The sequence below is a fragment of the Tachyglossus aculeatus genome, chromosome 4 (genome assembly GCF_015852505.1).
Source record: "Tachyglossus aculeatus isolate mTacAcu1 chromosome 4, mTacAcu1.pri, whole genome shotgun sequence".
NCBI classification, from domain to species: domain Eukaryota; kingdom Metazoa; phylum Chordata; class Mammalia; order Monotremata; family Tachyglossidae; genus Tachyglossus; species Tachyglossus aculeatus.
Window position 1 is genome coordinate 43,179,321 of NC_052069.1, and position 13,648 is coordinate 43,192,968.

Consider the following 13,648-nt stretch of genomic DNA (forward strand, 5'->3'; position numbering starts at 1 on the left):
ATTCAATTGTATTTATTGAGCACTTACTGTGTGCAGAGCACTGTACTAAGCGCTTGGGAAGTACAAGTTGACAACATATAGAGATAGTCCCTACCAACAGCGGGCTTACAGTCTAGAAGGGGGAGACAGACAACAAAACATATTAACAAGATAAAATAGATAGAATAAATATGTACAAATAAAATAAATAGAGTAATAAATACGTACAAACATATACATATATGCAGGTGCTGTGGGGGGGGGAAGGAGGTAAGGCGGGGAGGAGGGGGAGAGGAAGGAGGGGGCTCAGTCTGGGAAGGCCTCCTGGAGGAGGTGAGCTCTCAGTAGGGCTTTGAAAAAAATATGGAACGCTTCATGAATTTGCATGTCATCCTTGCGCAGGGGCCATGCTAATCTTCTCTGTATCATTCCAATTTTAGTATATGTGCTGCCGAAGCAAGCAATTATTATTGTTATTGTTATTTTAACCAGTGTCTATTCTAGCAAAAATGTCATATTTATCACCTGTAAATCTCTCACTAATTTGCAAAGATGATTATTCATGATGGCTCTGACAACACAACTGTATTATTCTAAGCTCCTTGTGGGCAGGGATCACGTCTACCAACTCTTATATTGTGTGTTTGTCTCTTGTAATATGGTACTCTCCCAAGTGCTTACTGTAGTGCTTTGCACACAGTAAGTACTCAGACAAATGTGATTGAATGAATGAATGCTCTCCCAGTGCTCTGCACCCACTAAGTGCTCAATAAATACCATCGATTATCTATAGAATAATAATTATATTATATATAATATATATATTATATATTATACAATAATAATAATATATATATATATCTATATAATTGGGGTTGCGATGTTTAAAGTGAGGAAAACATACAGATTGCTGAGAAAGGGCCAGGATGTGAGGCCAGTTCTGTTACGGCTCCAAAGGGAACGATGAAAGCAACCACCATCTTGGTCAGTGTTTTTCCCATCTCAACAGTAATAGTATTGAGGGTGAATCACATTATGAAAATTTCTCTGGCAAAGTTGCTTCTCCCGGTTGAAAGGAAATGCTGGCCTCTTTGTTCACCTCTGGTGATTACTACAGGTAGTGATAGTGGTGCCCTAGAGAAACTGCTTCTTTCTGAAGAGAGGACAAACCCAGTAAGCCAGGGCTTGGTCAAGAAGAGAACAAGAATATGTTTGTACATATTTATTACTCTATTTATTTTATTTGTACGTATCTATTCTATTTATTTTATTTTGTTAGTATGTTTGGTTTTGTTCTCTGTCTCCCCCTTTTAGACTGTGAGCCCAATGTTGGGTAGGGACTGTCTCTATATGTTGCCAATTTGTACTTCCCAAGCGCTTAGTACAGTGCTCTGCACATAGTAAGCGCTCAATGAATACGATTGATGATGATGATGAAGAGAAGCAGCTTGGCTTAGTGGAAAGAGCAAGTGAGTCGGAGGACCTGCGTTCTAATTCCGTCTCTGCCACTTCCCTGCTTCTAGTCCTTGAGCCCATTGTTGGGTAGGCACTGTCTCTGTCTGTTGCCAACTTGTACTTCCGAAACGCTTAGTACAGTGCTCTGCACACAGTAAGCACTCAACAGATACAATTGAATGAATGAATGATCGTGGGCAAGTCCCTTAACTTCTCTGCGCCTCAGTTCCCTCATCTGCAAACTGGAGATTCAATACCTGTGCGCTCTCCTACTTTAGAATGGGAGCCCCACGTAGGACCTGATTATCTCTTATCTAACCCAGCTCTTAGTACAGTGTGTGAACACTTACCTAAATGCAGCATGGCTCAGTGGGAAGAGCACAGGATTGGGAGTCAGAGGTCCTGGGTTCAAATCCTGGCTCTGCCCATTGTCAGCTGTGTGACTTTGGGCAAGTTACTTAACTTCTCTGTGCATTACCTCATCTGTAAAATGGGGATTAAGACTGTGAGCCCCCCGTGGGACAACCTGATCACCTTGTATCCTCCCCAGCACTTGGAACAGTGCTTTGCACGGAAGTAAGCGCTTAACAAATGCCATCATTATTATTAAGGATTATTTGTATTAATATGTATGAATCAATATCAATATATTTCTAATATTCAGAGGTATTTAAATTATTAATAATGAATGTTTTAAAAAGGCTTGGGAAATTCTCCATTTCCTCTGAACTCGTGTCATTGACCCGAGGACTGACTGCCCAGCTGGATCCGGCTATAATGGGGAGGGATGGGAGAGGGAGGAGAGAGTGAGAGGGGGATGGGTTATGCCCCAAACTGTATAAAACCTCATACTTTGGCAACTTCATGTATTACTCTCATAATTAAAGTAATATTTCCAAAGGAGTGAATTTTTTCTACGGGAAATTTTAATAATGCTGAAAGTGATTTTCAAAGCACCACGGAGCTGTTAAATTCAGCTTTGATAATGGCTAAGCTATTTAGCTCCACTTCCTGGATCATCCAAGGGAGACTGTAGTCGGGAAACGTGTAAATACAGAAGTGTTCCCTAATGATGTATGCTGTTCTCGACTGATGGGAACATTTTAGTTCACATCTGAGAATTGCAGAACTACAGTACTGGTTAAGGAAACTCTAGTCTTCCTGGGACAGAGCCATCAGTTTAAACTAATTTGTGGAGGGGAAAACCATTCCTCGAGTACCGGAGACAATTAATTTACCTCAAACAAAAGTTGCTCTCCCTCCCAAAGAACTGTTGGATTAAGCAGCAGTTAGTGAAACTGATGAAGTGCTTGTTTATAATTAGAGTGATTGCAACTTGGTTCTAAAATGGAAGAGATTTGACACATGGTGACACAATGGCCTCTGGTTGCTATATAAATAAAGGCAAGTTTATTCTTCCTGCGGAGGATTTACATGGATTAATTAACCATTCTTTAAGAGTGGAAAGTGCTATTCTGTTGGACTCTAGACTGTTCTGTGTGTGTGAGAGAGGGAGAGGAGGAGGAGAGAGAGATCTTCTTTTTAAATATGACTCTTCAGAACTATCAAAGAGCCAGGACAGACCTAAAAGTGGGAGAAGGCCAAAATGGAACAGGAAAGGGGGCTGGGGGGAGTTTGTCACTGCCTTGGCCATTCCAGAATGGACTGTTGGAGCCTAATCGTATTTATTGAGCGCTTACTGTGTGCAGAGCACTGTACTAAGCGCTTGGGAAGTACAAGTTGGCAACATCTAGAGATGGTCCCTACCCAACAGTGGGCTCACAGTCTAGAAGGGGGGAGACAGACAACAAAACATATTAACAAAATAGGAGTCAGAAGGACACGGGTTCTAACCCCGGTTCCTCCTCTTGTCTATGGTAACCCATAGAACCCAGCATGAGAAGCAGCATGGCTTAGTGGGTAGAGCCCGGGCCATCCAAGCGCTTAGTACAGTGCTCTGCAAACAGTAAACGCGCAATAAATGCGATTGAATGAATGAAAGAATGAATGACCTGAGACTAATCCCGGCTCTGTGACCTGTCTGCTGTGTGACCTTGGGCAAGTGATTTGACTTTTTTGTGCCTCAGTTACCTCATCTGTAAAATGGGGATTCAAACTGAGCCCTTTGTGGAAATGGGACTGCATCTGGGTCTGATTAACTAGTATTTACCCCAGCACTTAGTACAGTTCCAGGTAACAGAGTAATTGCTTAAAAAATACCATAAAAAAAGTCTCCTGACTCCTAGCCTGTGTCTTTCCACTGCACCACACTGCGTCCCTTGGGAAATCAGAAGCTGAAACAGAAGCGATAAATCCAGGTTGCTTTGGGATATGGGAATGGAATGAGGAATAATGATATGGTATGCCTGTCTACTTGTTTTATTTTGTTGTCTGTCTCCCCACTTCTAGACTGCAAGCCCGTGGTTGAGTAGGGATTGTCTCTGTTGCCAAGCTGTACTTTCCAAGCACTTAGTACAGTGCTCGGCACACAGTAAGTGCTCAATAAATACAATTGAATGAGTGGTATACCATCTGTGCCCCTGAAGGTGGCTGAAATCAGATACTGATTTAACATGTGCTGTTTTGACCATGGCCCAGTAAATATAATAATAATAAAAATGATAATGATAGCGTTTATTAAGTGCTTACTATGTGCAAAGTACTGTTCTAGGCACTGGGGAGGTTACAAGGTGAACAGGTTGTCCCACTGGGGGCTCACAGTTTTAATCCCCATTTTACAGATGAGGGAACTGAGGCACAGAGAAGTGAAGTGACTTGCCCAAAGTCACACAGCTGGCAATTGGCGGAGTTGGCATTTGAACCCATGACCTTTGACTCCAAAGCCTGTGCTCTTTTCACTGAACCATGCTGCTTCTCATCATGATTGATTATATGATTGTTATGGCCCATCAATTATATTCATTGAGCACTGTAGTAAGCTCTTGGGAGAGTACAATACAACCTGGTGTATGGGTAGAGATGGTAGTGAGTCCCTTAAATACAGACTGAGCTTGAATTATTTATGCACTCTGTCCGCAAATCTGGTGCCTAAGTGGTTCCTTTTAAGGATTGTGCAATCAGACTTGATCCTGCCTATTCTTTAATTCATTCATTCGTTCATCCAATCGTATTTATTGAGCGCTTACTGTGTGCAGAGCACTGGACTAAGCGCTTGGGAAGTACAAATCGGCAACATCTAGCGACGGTCCCTATCCAACAACGGGCTCACAGTCTAGAAGGGGGAGACAGACAACAAAACAAAAGATGTAGACTATTCCCAATATCTGTCTTAATTATATTGTCGTCAGCCCGGAGACAGCCGTTGTTGATGCTGCTTCATTAAATGCACTTATGAATTAATGGTTTGCTGTAGAAAAACAGTGCTTTTTTTTTTTTTTCTTGACACTGTGTATTTTAGCTTCTCTGGGTGGTTTGGAAGATGCTTATGTTGTGCATGGCCAGCACGAAACCTCTGCTTTGGGACCTGCTAGAATGACCCAAATTTAGATCCAAATAGTTTAAATAAAATAAACACTTTTACAGTTTGGTAGGGCTGTTTCTCGGTAGTTTGGTAACTAAAAAACAAAAAGGTTTGATAATCCTTTTAAATGTTCAGTTAAATTTGGTGACGTCCCAGGTCTTTCTGGGATTAGAGCCTGGAAGAGCTGGGTTTTAATCATGGCTCAGCCACTTGTCTGCTGTGTGTCTTTGAGACCGTTAATTTCTCTGTACCTCAGTTACCTCATCTGTAAAATAGGGATTAAAGCTGTAAGCCCCATGTGGGACATGGGCTGTGTCCAACTTGATTATCTTGTATCTACCCCAGTGCACAGTACAGTGCCTGGCACATATTAGGCATTTAACAAATACCATAAGCAGCAGGAACTAGTGGAAGGAGCACGGACCTGGGCCTGGTTTCTAATCCCAACTCTGCCAAATTCTTGCCAGGTGACCTTGGGCAAGTCATTTCCCTTCTCTGTGCCTCAGTGCTGCTTAAAAGTGGGGATTTATTATCTATTCTTCTCCACTTTACACTGTGAACCCATGTGGGGCCTGATTATCTTGTGCTTAGTACAGTGCTTGACACTTAGCACTTGAGAAACGCCACAATTATGATTATTATTATTGCCACCCCTAAAGAATCAATCAATCAATCAATCATATTTATTGAGCGCTTACTGTGTGCAGAGCACTATACTAAGCGCTTGGGAAGTACAAGTTGGCAACATATAGAGACAGTCCCTACCCAACAGTGGGCTCACAGTCTAAAAGAAAAGCCAGAAAGCGTTAGTGAATGCCCACCATATGAAGGCATGTAGGAGGTATGAGAGATACTATAATCATGGTTTGGTAGTATGCCCAGATCCCTCCATTTTACCCAAGATTTACCTTTTTTTCCCCACAATTAGAGAGGTAGTGTACATCAGGGATTATCCATCTCATTGTTGATGATGAGGCAATTCAGCTGTCCTTTGAGCTTGATAGACACTCCCCATAGGGAAAGATCTCCTTCAAGAAGCCTTTCCCTTGACTAAAACCTTATTTCCCTCTCCTTCCACTCCCCTTCTGCTTCACACTTGCACTCGGATTTTCTCCCTTTATTTCACCCCTCCCCTCAGTCCCACAGCACAGATGTCCATATCTGTAATTTATTTAGTTGCATTAATGTGTGTTTACTCCACCCCCCTAGACTGAAAGCTCAGTGTGGGCAGGGAACATATCTGCCAACTCTGTTCTACTGTACTCTCTCAAGCACTTAGTACAGCGCTCAGCACACAGCAGGTGCTCAATAAATACGACTGATAGAAATAACTGTACGGAACAGGTAGTCAAATGTGGGAGAAGTAATGTGAAAAATCAGTAAACGCTGGAGTTTGGGGGAAGTCCGACTTTATGAACAAACCCCCAAAGGCTGAGTGGATCTTAAGCATGCAGTTAGAACCCTGGTTCCCTATATACTTATTCAATCATATTTATTGAGCGCTTACTGTGTACAGAGCACTGTACTAAGCGCCTGGGAAGTACAAGTCGGCAACATATAGAGACGGTCCCTACCCAGCAATGGGCTCACAGTTTAGAAGGGGGAGACAGATGACAAAACAAAACATGTAGACAGGTGTCAAAATCGTCAGAACAAATAGAATTAAAGCTATATGTACATCACTAACAAAATAAATAGTAAATATGTACAAGTAAAATAGAGTAATAAATCTGTACAAATATATATACAGGTGCTGAGGGGAGGGGAAGGAGGTAGGGCAGGGGGGATGGGGGGAGGAGAGGAAAAAGGGGATTCAGTCTGGGAAGGCCTCCTATATCTACATACATAGGGGTGGCTCTCTTTTCTAGCCATTCTGAAAGCCTTTTCTTCCTCCAACACCGGAGCCAAAATCGCTGCCCTTCCGTGAAATCGTCATGATGATGACAACTATGACATTTGCTCAGTGTTTCCTGTGAGCCAAAAACTGTATTTAGCACTGAGGTAGATAGTAGATAATCAGGTCGAACATAGACGGCGAATTCCATATGGGGGCATGAGCTATGGGGGAAGGAGAACAGGGATTGAATCACCATTTTGCAGATGAGGAAACGGAGGCACGGAGAAGTTAAATGATTTGCCCAAGGTCACACAACAGGTAAGAGACAGAGCCTGGATTAGGAGCCAGGTCCCCTGACTTCCAAACCCCTGATTTGTCACACTGCTTCCAACTCCTGCTTGGTTGCCTGTGTGTACGTACTCACACGCAAAGACTTCAGCCTCTGACCGAAGTGACTAAACTTCTCAGACACAACTCGGTGGCAAATAGCAATTCCACTTTCTTTGCTTGGTACCCTTCATGCCTTTAACTTCCCCTTGCCAAATGCCTGATCCAAAGAGAGTTGATTAAAAAAGAGAATGCTAGGGTACATGGAGTCAGATCATGGGTTTAAAATCCCAGCTCCGCCACTTGTCAGCTCTGTGGCTTTGGGCAAGTCACTTAACTTCTCTGTGCCTGTTACCTCATCTGGAAAATGGGGATTAAGACTGTGAGCCCCACGTGGGACAACCTGATCACCTTGTAACTTCCCCAGTGCTTAGGATAGTGCTTTGCACATAGTAAGCGCTTAATAAATGCCATTCATTCAGTCAATCGTATTTATTGAGCGCTTACTGTGTGCAGAGCACTGTACTAAGCGCTTGGGAAGTACAAGTTGGCAACATATAGAGACGGTCCCTACCCAACAGTGGGCTCACAGTCTAGAAGGGGGAGACAGAGAACAAAAACAAAACCATATTAGCAAAATAAAATAAATAGTATAAATATGCAAATAAAATAAATGAATAAATAGAGTCATAATACGTACAAACATATATACATATATACAGGTGCTGTGGGGAGGGGCAGTAGGGGGAGGGGGAGGAGGGGGAGAGGAAGGAGGGGGCTCAGTCTGGGAAGGCCTTCTGGAGGAGGTGAGCTCTTAGTAGGGCCTTGAAGGGAGGAAGAGAGCTAGCTTGGCGGATGTGCAGAGGGAGGGCATTCCAGGCCAGGGGGATGACGGGGGCCGGGGGTTGACTGTGGGACAGGCGAGAACGAGGCACGGTGAGGAGATTAGTGGCAGAGGAGCGGAGGGTGCGGGCTGGGCTGGAGAAGGAGAGAAGGGAGGTGAGGTAGGAGGGGGCAAGGGGATGGACAGCCTTGAAGTCCAGGGTGAGGAGTTTTTGCCTGATATGTAGATTGATTGGTAGCCACTGGAGATTTTTGAGGAGGGGGAGCAACATGCCCAGAGCGTTTCTGGACAAAGACAATGTGGGCAGCGGCGTGAAGTATGGATTGAAGTGGGGAGAGACAGGAGGATGGGAGATCGGAGAGGAGGCTGATACAGTAATCCAGACGTGTTAGGATGAGAGCTTTAATGAGCAGGGTAGCGGTTTGGATGGAGAGGAAAGGGCGGATCTTGGCAATGTTGTGGAGGTGAGACCGGCAGGTTTTGGTGACGGCCTGGATTTGAGGGGTGAACGAGAAAGCGGAGTCGAGGATGACACCAAGGTTGCGGGCTTGTGAGACGGGAAGGATGGTAGTGCCATCAACAGTGATGGGAAAGTCAGGGAGAGGGCAGGGTTTCGGAGGGAAGACAAGGAGTTCAGTCTTGGACATGACATGTTGAGTTTTAGGTGGCGGGCAGACATCCAGATGGAGATGTCCTGAAGGCAGGAGGAGATGCGAGCCTGGAGGGAGGGAGAGAGAGAAGGGGCAGAGATGTAGATTTGGGTGTCATCAGCGTAGAGATGATAGTTGAAGCCGTGGGAGCGAATGAGGTCACCAGGGGAGTGAGTGTAGATCGAGAACAGAAGGGGACCAAGAACTGACCCTTGAGGAACCCCTACAGTAAGGGGATGGGAGAGGGAGGAGGAGCCCGCAAAAGAGACTGAAAATGAACGGCCGAAGAGATAAGAGGAGAACCAGAAGAGGACGGAGTCCTGTGAAGCCAAGGTTGGATAGCATGTTGAGGAGAAGGGGGTGGGTGGTCCACAGTGTCGAAGGCAGCTGAGAGCTCGAGGAGGATTAGTATAGAGTATGAGCCGTTGGATTTGGCAAGCAGGAGGTCATTGGTGACCTTTGAGAGGGCAGTTTCTGTGGAATGTAGGGGATAGAAGCGAGATTGGAGGGGGTTGAGGAGAGAGTTGGTGTTGAGGAATTCGAGGCAGCGCATGTAGGTGACTCATTCAAGGAGCTTGGAAAGGAATGGTAGGAGGGAGATAAGGCGATGACTAGAAGGTGAGGTGGGGTCAAGAGAGGGTTTTTTTTAGGATTGGAGAGACGTGGGCATGTTTGAAGGCAGAGGGGAAGGAGCCAGTGGAGAGTGAGCGGTTGAAGATGGAAGTTAAGGAGGGCGAAGGGACGGAGTGAGAGATTTCATAAGATGAGGGGGAATGGGGTCAGAAGCACAGGTGGCTGGAGTAGCACTTGAGAGGAGGGAGGAGATCTTCTCTGACGATACTGCTGGGAAGGATGGGAGAGTAGCGGAGAGGGTTGGGAGCCAGGGGGTTGGACAAGCAGGTGGAGTGACTTTGGGGAGCTCAGACCTGATGGATTTAATTTTATTAATGAAGTAGGCCAGATCGTTGAGGGTGAGGGAAGGGAGCGGGGGGGGAGGAACCGGGGGGCCTGAGCAGGGAGTTGAATGTACGGAAGAGCTGATGGGGATGATGGGCATGGGTGTCAATAAGGGAGGAGAAATAGTTTTGTCTGGCAGTGGAGAGGGCTGAGTTAAGGCAGGAAGGGATAAACTTGAAGTGAACGAGGTTGCCATGGTTTGTAGACTTTCGCCAGCAGCTTTCAGCAGCTTGAGCATAAGAGCAAAGGAGCTGGACAGTGGCAGTGATTATTATTATATTAGTACAGTGCTCTGCACGCAGTAAGTACTCAATAAATACGATTGAATGAATGAATCTCCCAGAGCCACTGACCATTCCACAGGAACTACACCGAAGAAGAATTTCTAAGCATTGCTTCTTCCCCATCAAGGAGGCTAATGCTGTGATGATTAGTTGGAAAATCCTGAGGTTTGATTAGGGTTTCCTTCTGAAATTCATTAATTCAATTTGTCACCTGCTGGCCACAGAGCACCAAACATCCATTTCTATTTTGTAAGTTGAGTTCTAGACTATAAGCTCATTGTGGTCAGGGGATGTGTCTGTTTATTGTTGTATTTTACTCTCCCAAGCACTTAGTACAGTGCTCTGCACACAGTAAGCACTCGATAAATATGATTGAATGAATAAATGAAGTTCTGGCAAAACCCCCTGATAAGGAGAACATGTACTATATTACTTGTAATAACAATAAATAATACTTATGGTATTTGTTAAGCGTTTCCTATGTGCCAAGCACTGTTCTAAGCACTGGGGTAGATACAAGGTAATCAGGTTGTCCCACCTGGGGCTCACAGTCTTCATCCTCATTTTACAGATGAGGGAATTTAGGCCCAGAGAAGTGAAGTGACTTGCCCAAAGTCACACAGCCAGCAAGTGGTGGAGCCCTGATTAGAGCTGGGTTCTAATCCCAGCTCTGCCAAATTCTTGCTGTGTGACCTTGAGCTAGTCACTTAACTTCTCTGTGCCTCAGTTCTCATATTGTCCCTCTGACTTAAACTGTGAACCCCATGGAGGACAGGGATAACGTTGAACCTAATTTACTAGCATCTACCCCAGCGCTTGGAATAATGTTTGACACACAGTAAGTTCATTCATTCATTCAGTAGTATTGCTTGAGCGCTTATTGTATGCTCAGTAAATGATTGAATGAATGAACAAACTTACAGTAAGTGCTTAACAAATACCATTAAAAACCAATCCATTCTGATACCATGTATGTGTGATCTTCTGATACCATGGCAGCCACATCTAAGCAGTCTCATAATGCCAGACGAGCTGCCTGTAATTCCAACAATGCTTTTAGCCAGAATAAAATCCATGCGTCATTCTAGCAGAAGATGCACACTGGGAGAATACAGTGGGGGAAAAAAAGCCTAATCTCTGCTTTTAAAGAGTAAAAGCATTCTCAAATTCATATTAGAGATTAGGTTAGCTGGTGTCCAGATGTTTGTAAATGTGATTTGTTAGTGACTATAGGTTTGGGTACAGACCTGACCTGATTTGAGCGTAGTCTTTTTTTCAGACCAGTTCTTTAGGGTCTCTCAAGTGTTTAGTACAGTGCTCTGCCCACAGCCCTTCAGGAGACTCACAATCTAGAACTATGAAGAAGGGATAGGGGATGAAACAATAAAACACAATCTAGAACTGTGAAGAAGGGATAGGGGAAGCAGCTGAGCACGCTGAGAAGCAGCGTGGCTCAGTGGAAAAGAGCATGGGCTCTGGAGTCAGAGGTCATGGGTTCAAATCCCGGCTCCACCAGTTGTCAGCTGTGTGACTTGGGGCAAGTCACTTCACTTCTCTGCGCCTCAGTGACCTCATCTGTAAAATGGGGATAAAGACTGTGAGCCCCCTGTGGGACAACCTGATCACCTTGTAACCTCCCCAGCACTTAGTGCTTTGTACATAGTAAGCGCTTAATAAATGCCATTATTATTATTATTATATTAATTATAATTACAATTATATAATTATAATTATTATTATATATTATTGATAATATATTATTTCTATTTTATTATTATAAAAGGCAAGGATAAATAAACAAAAATAATAGTCAGCAGAGAATCGACATGGCCTAATGGGAAGGACACAGAGTTTGGGAATCAGAAGGACCTGCGTTCTAATCCTCGTCCACCACTTGTCTGCTCCCTGAACTTCGGCAGGTCACCGGTCTGCTGTGTGACCATAAGTCATTTAACATGACTCAGTTACCTCATCTGTAAAATGGGGAATAAAAGTGTGAGCCCCACATGGGACAACGTGATTACCTGGTATCTACCCCAGCGCTTAGAACACTGCTTGACACATAGTAAGTGCTTAACAAATACCATAATAATAATAATCATTATTATTACTTAAATTATCTGTGCCTGTTACGTCACTTGTAAAATAGGGTTTAAAGTTGTGATCCCTATATAGGACATGGACAATGTCCAACCGGATTAGCCCGTATCTACTCCAGCGCTTCGTACAGTGCCTGGCACATAGCACTTACAAAATGCCAAAAAAGCATGCTGTGGCTAGAGGAACAGAATTTCAGGCTCCTCATGATTGAGAGTCCAAGGCTCACCCTTAGCCTCATTCATTCACTCAATCGTATTTATTGAGCGCTTACTGTGTGCAGAGCACTGTACTAAGTGCTTGGAAAGTACAATTCAGCAACAGATAGAGATGGTCCCTACCCAACAATGGGCTCACGGTCTAGAAGGGGGAGACAGACAACAAAGTAAAACAAGTAGACAGGCATCGATACCATCAAAATAAATAGAAGTAATAATAATAATAATGATGGCATTTATTAAGCGCTTACTATGTGCAAAGCACCATTCCAAGCGCTGGGGAGGTTACAAGATGATCAGGTTGTCCTATGGGGGGCTCACAGTCTTAATCCGCATTTTACAGATGAGGGAACTGAGGCCCAGAGAAGTGAAGTGACTTGCCCAAAGTCACACAGCTGACAATTAGTGGAGCTGGAATTTGAACCCATGGCCTCTGACTCTAAAGCCTGTGTTCTTTCCACTGATCCACGCTGCTTCTCTAAGTATAGCTATATGCATATCAGAGCCCGGGCCTTTGGAGTCAGAGGTCATGGGTTCAAATCCCCGCTCCGCCCGTTGTCATCTGTGTGTGACTTTGGGCAAGTCACTTCACTTCTCTGGGCCTCAGTTCCCTCATCTGTAAAATGGGGATGAAGACTGTGAGCCCCCTGTGGGGCAACCTGAGCACCTTGTAAGCTCCCCAGTGCTTAGAACAGTGCTTTGCAAATAGTAAGCACTTAATATATGCTATCATTAAAGCAAAATAAAATAATAATAATGGCATATAATATAAAATGCATTATTATCTATGATATATTATAAATAATATAATATAATTTATAAAAATATAATATATAAATATAATACCACTCCTGCAGATGCCAGTCTTCGTAAGGGTTTGTGGAGACCTCATGCTGCAGGTTCTGCAGCTTTCATCCCCCTGGCGCTGTGCACAAAAGCATGTTGGGAGCAGGGGCCCTGGGTGGCATTCATTCATTCATTCTTCAATCGTATTTATTGAGCGCTTACTATGTGCAGAGCACTGTACTACGCACTTGGGAAGTCCAAGTCAGCAACATCTAGAGACGGTCCCTATCCAACAACGGGCTCACAGTCTAGAAGGGGGAGACAGACAACAGGACAAAACATGTAGACAGGTGTCAAAATCGTCAGAACAATTAGAATTATAGCTATGTGCACATTATTAACAAAATAAGTAGAATAGTAACTATGTACAAGTAAAATAAATAGAGGAATAAATCTGTACAAATATATACAAGTGCTGTGGGGAGGGGAAGGAGGTAGGGCAGAGGGAGGGATGGGGAGGAGGAGAGGAAAAAGGGGGCTCAGCCTGGGAAGGCTTCGTGGAGGAGGTGAGCTCTCAGTAGGGCCTTGAAGGGAGGAAGAGAGCTAGCCTGGCGGATGTGTGGAGTTATGTTGCCAACTTGTACTTCCCACGCGCTTAGTACAGTGCTCTGCACACAGTAAGCGCTCAATAAATACGATTGATGATGATGGCACAGAGGAGAGGAAGCAGCTT

At 44.2% G+C, this 13,648-nt stretch overlaps 1 protein-coding gene and 1 non-coding gene across 2 annotated transcripts in view; one reads left to right on the forward strand and one right to left on the reverse strand.

Moving 5' to 3' along the window:
* Positions 1-13,648, forward strand: part of LRRC8B (leucine rich repeat containing 8 VRAC subunit B) — an 88,723-nt gene that overhangs the window by 30,788 nt on the left and 44,287 nt on the right. The gene's annotated exons all lie outside the window — the stretch shown is intronic.
* On the reverse strand, positions 337-443 carry LOC119927881. The gene has a single exon (XR_005450847.1). It is a non-coding gene; the product is annotated as a U6 spliceosomal RNA (small nuclear RNA).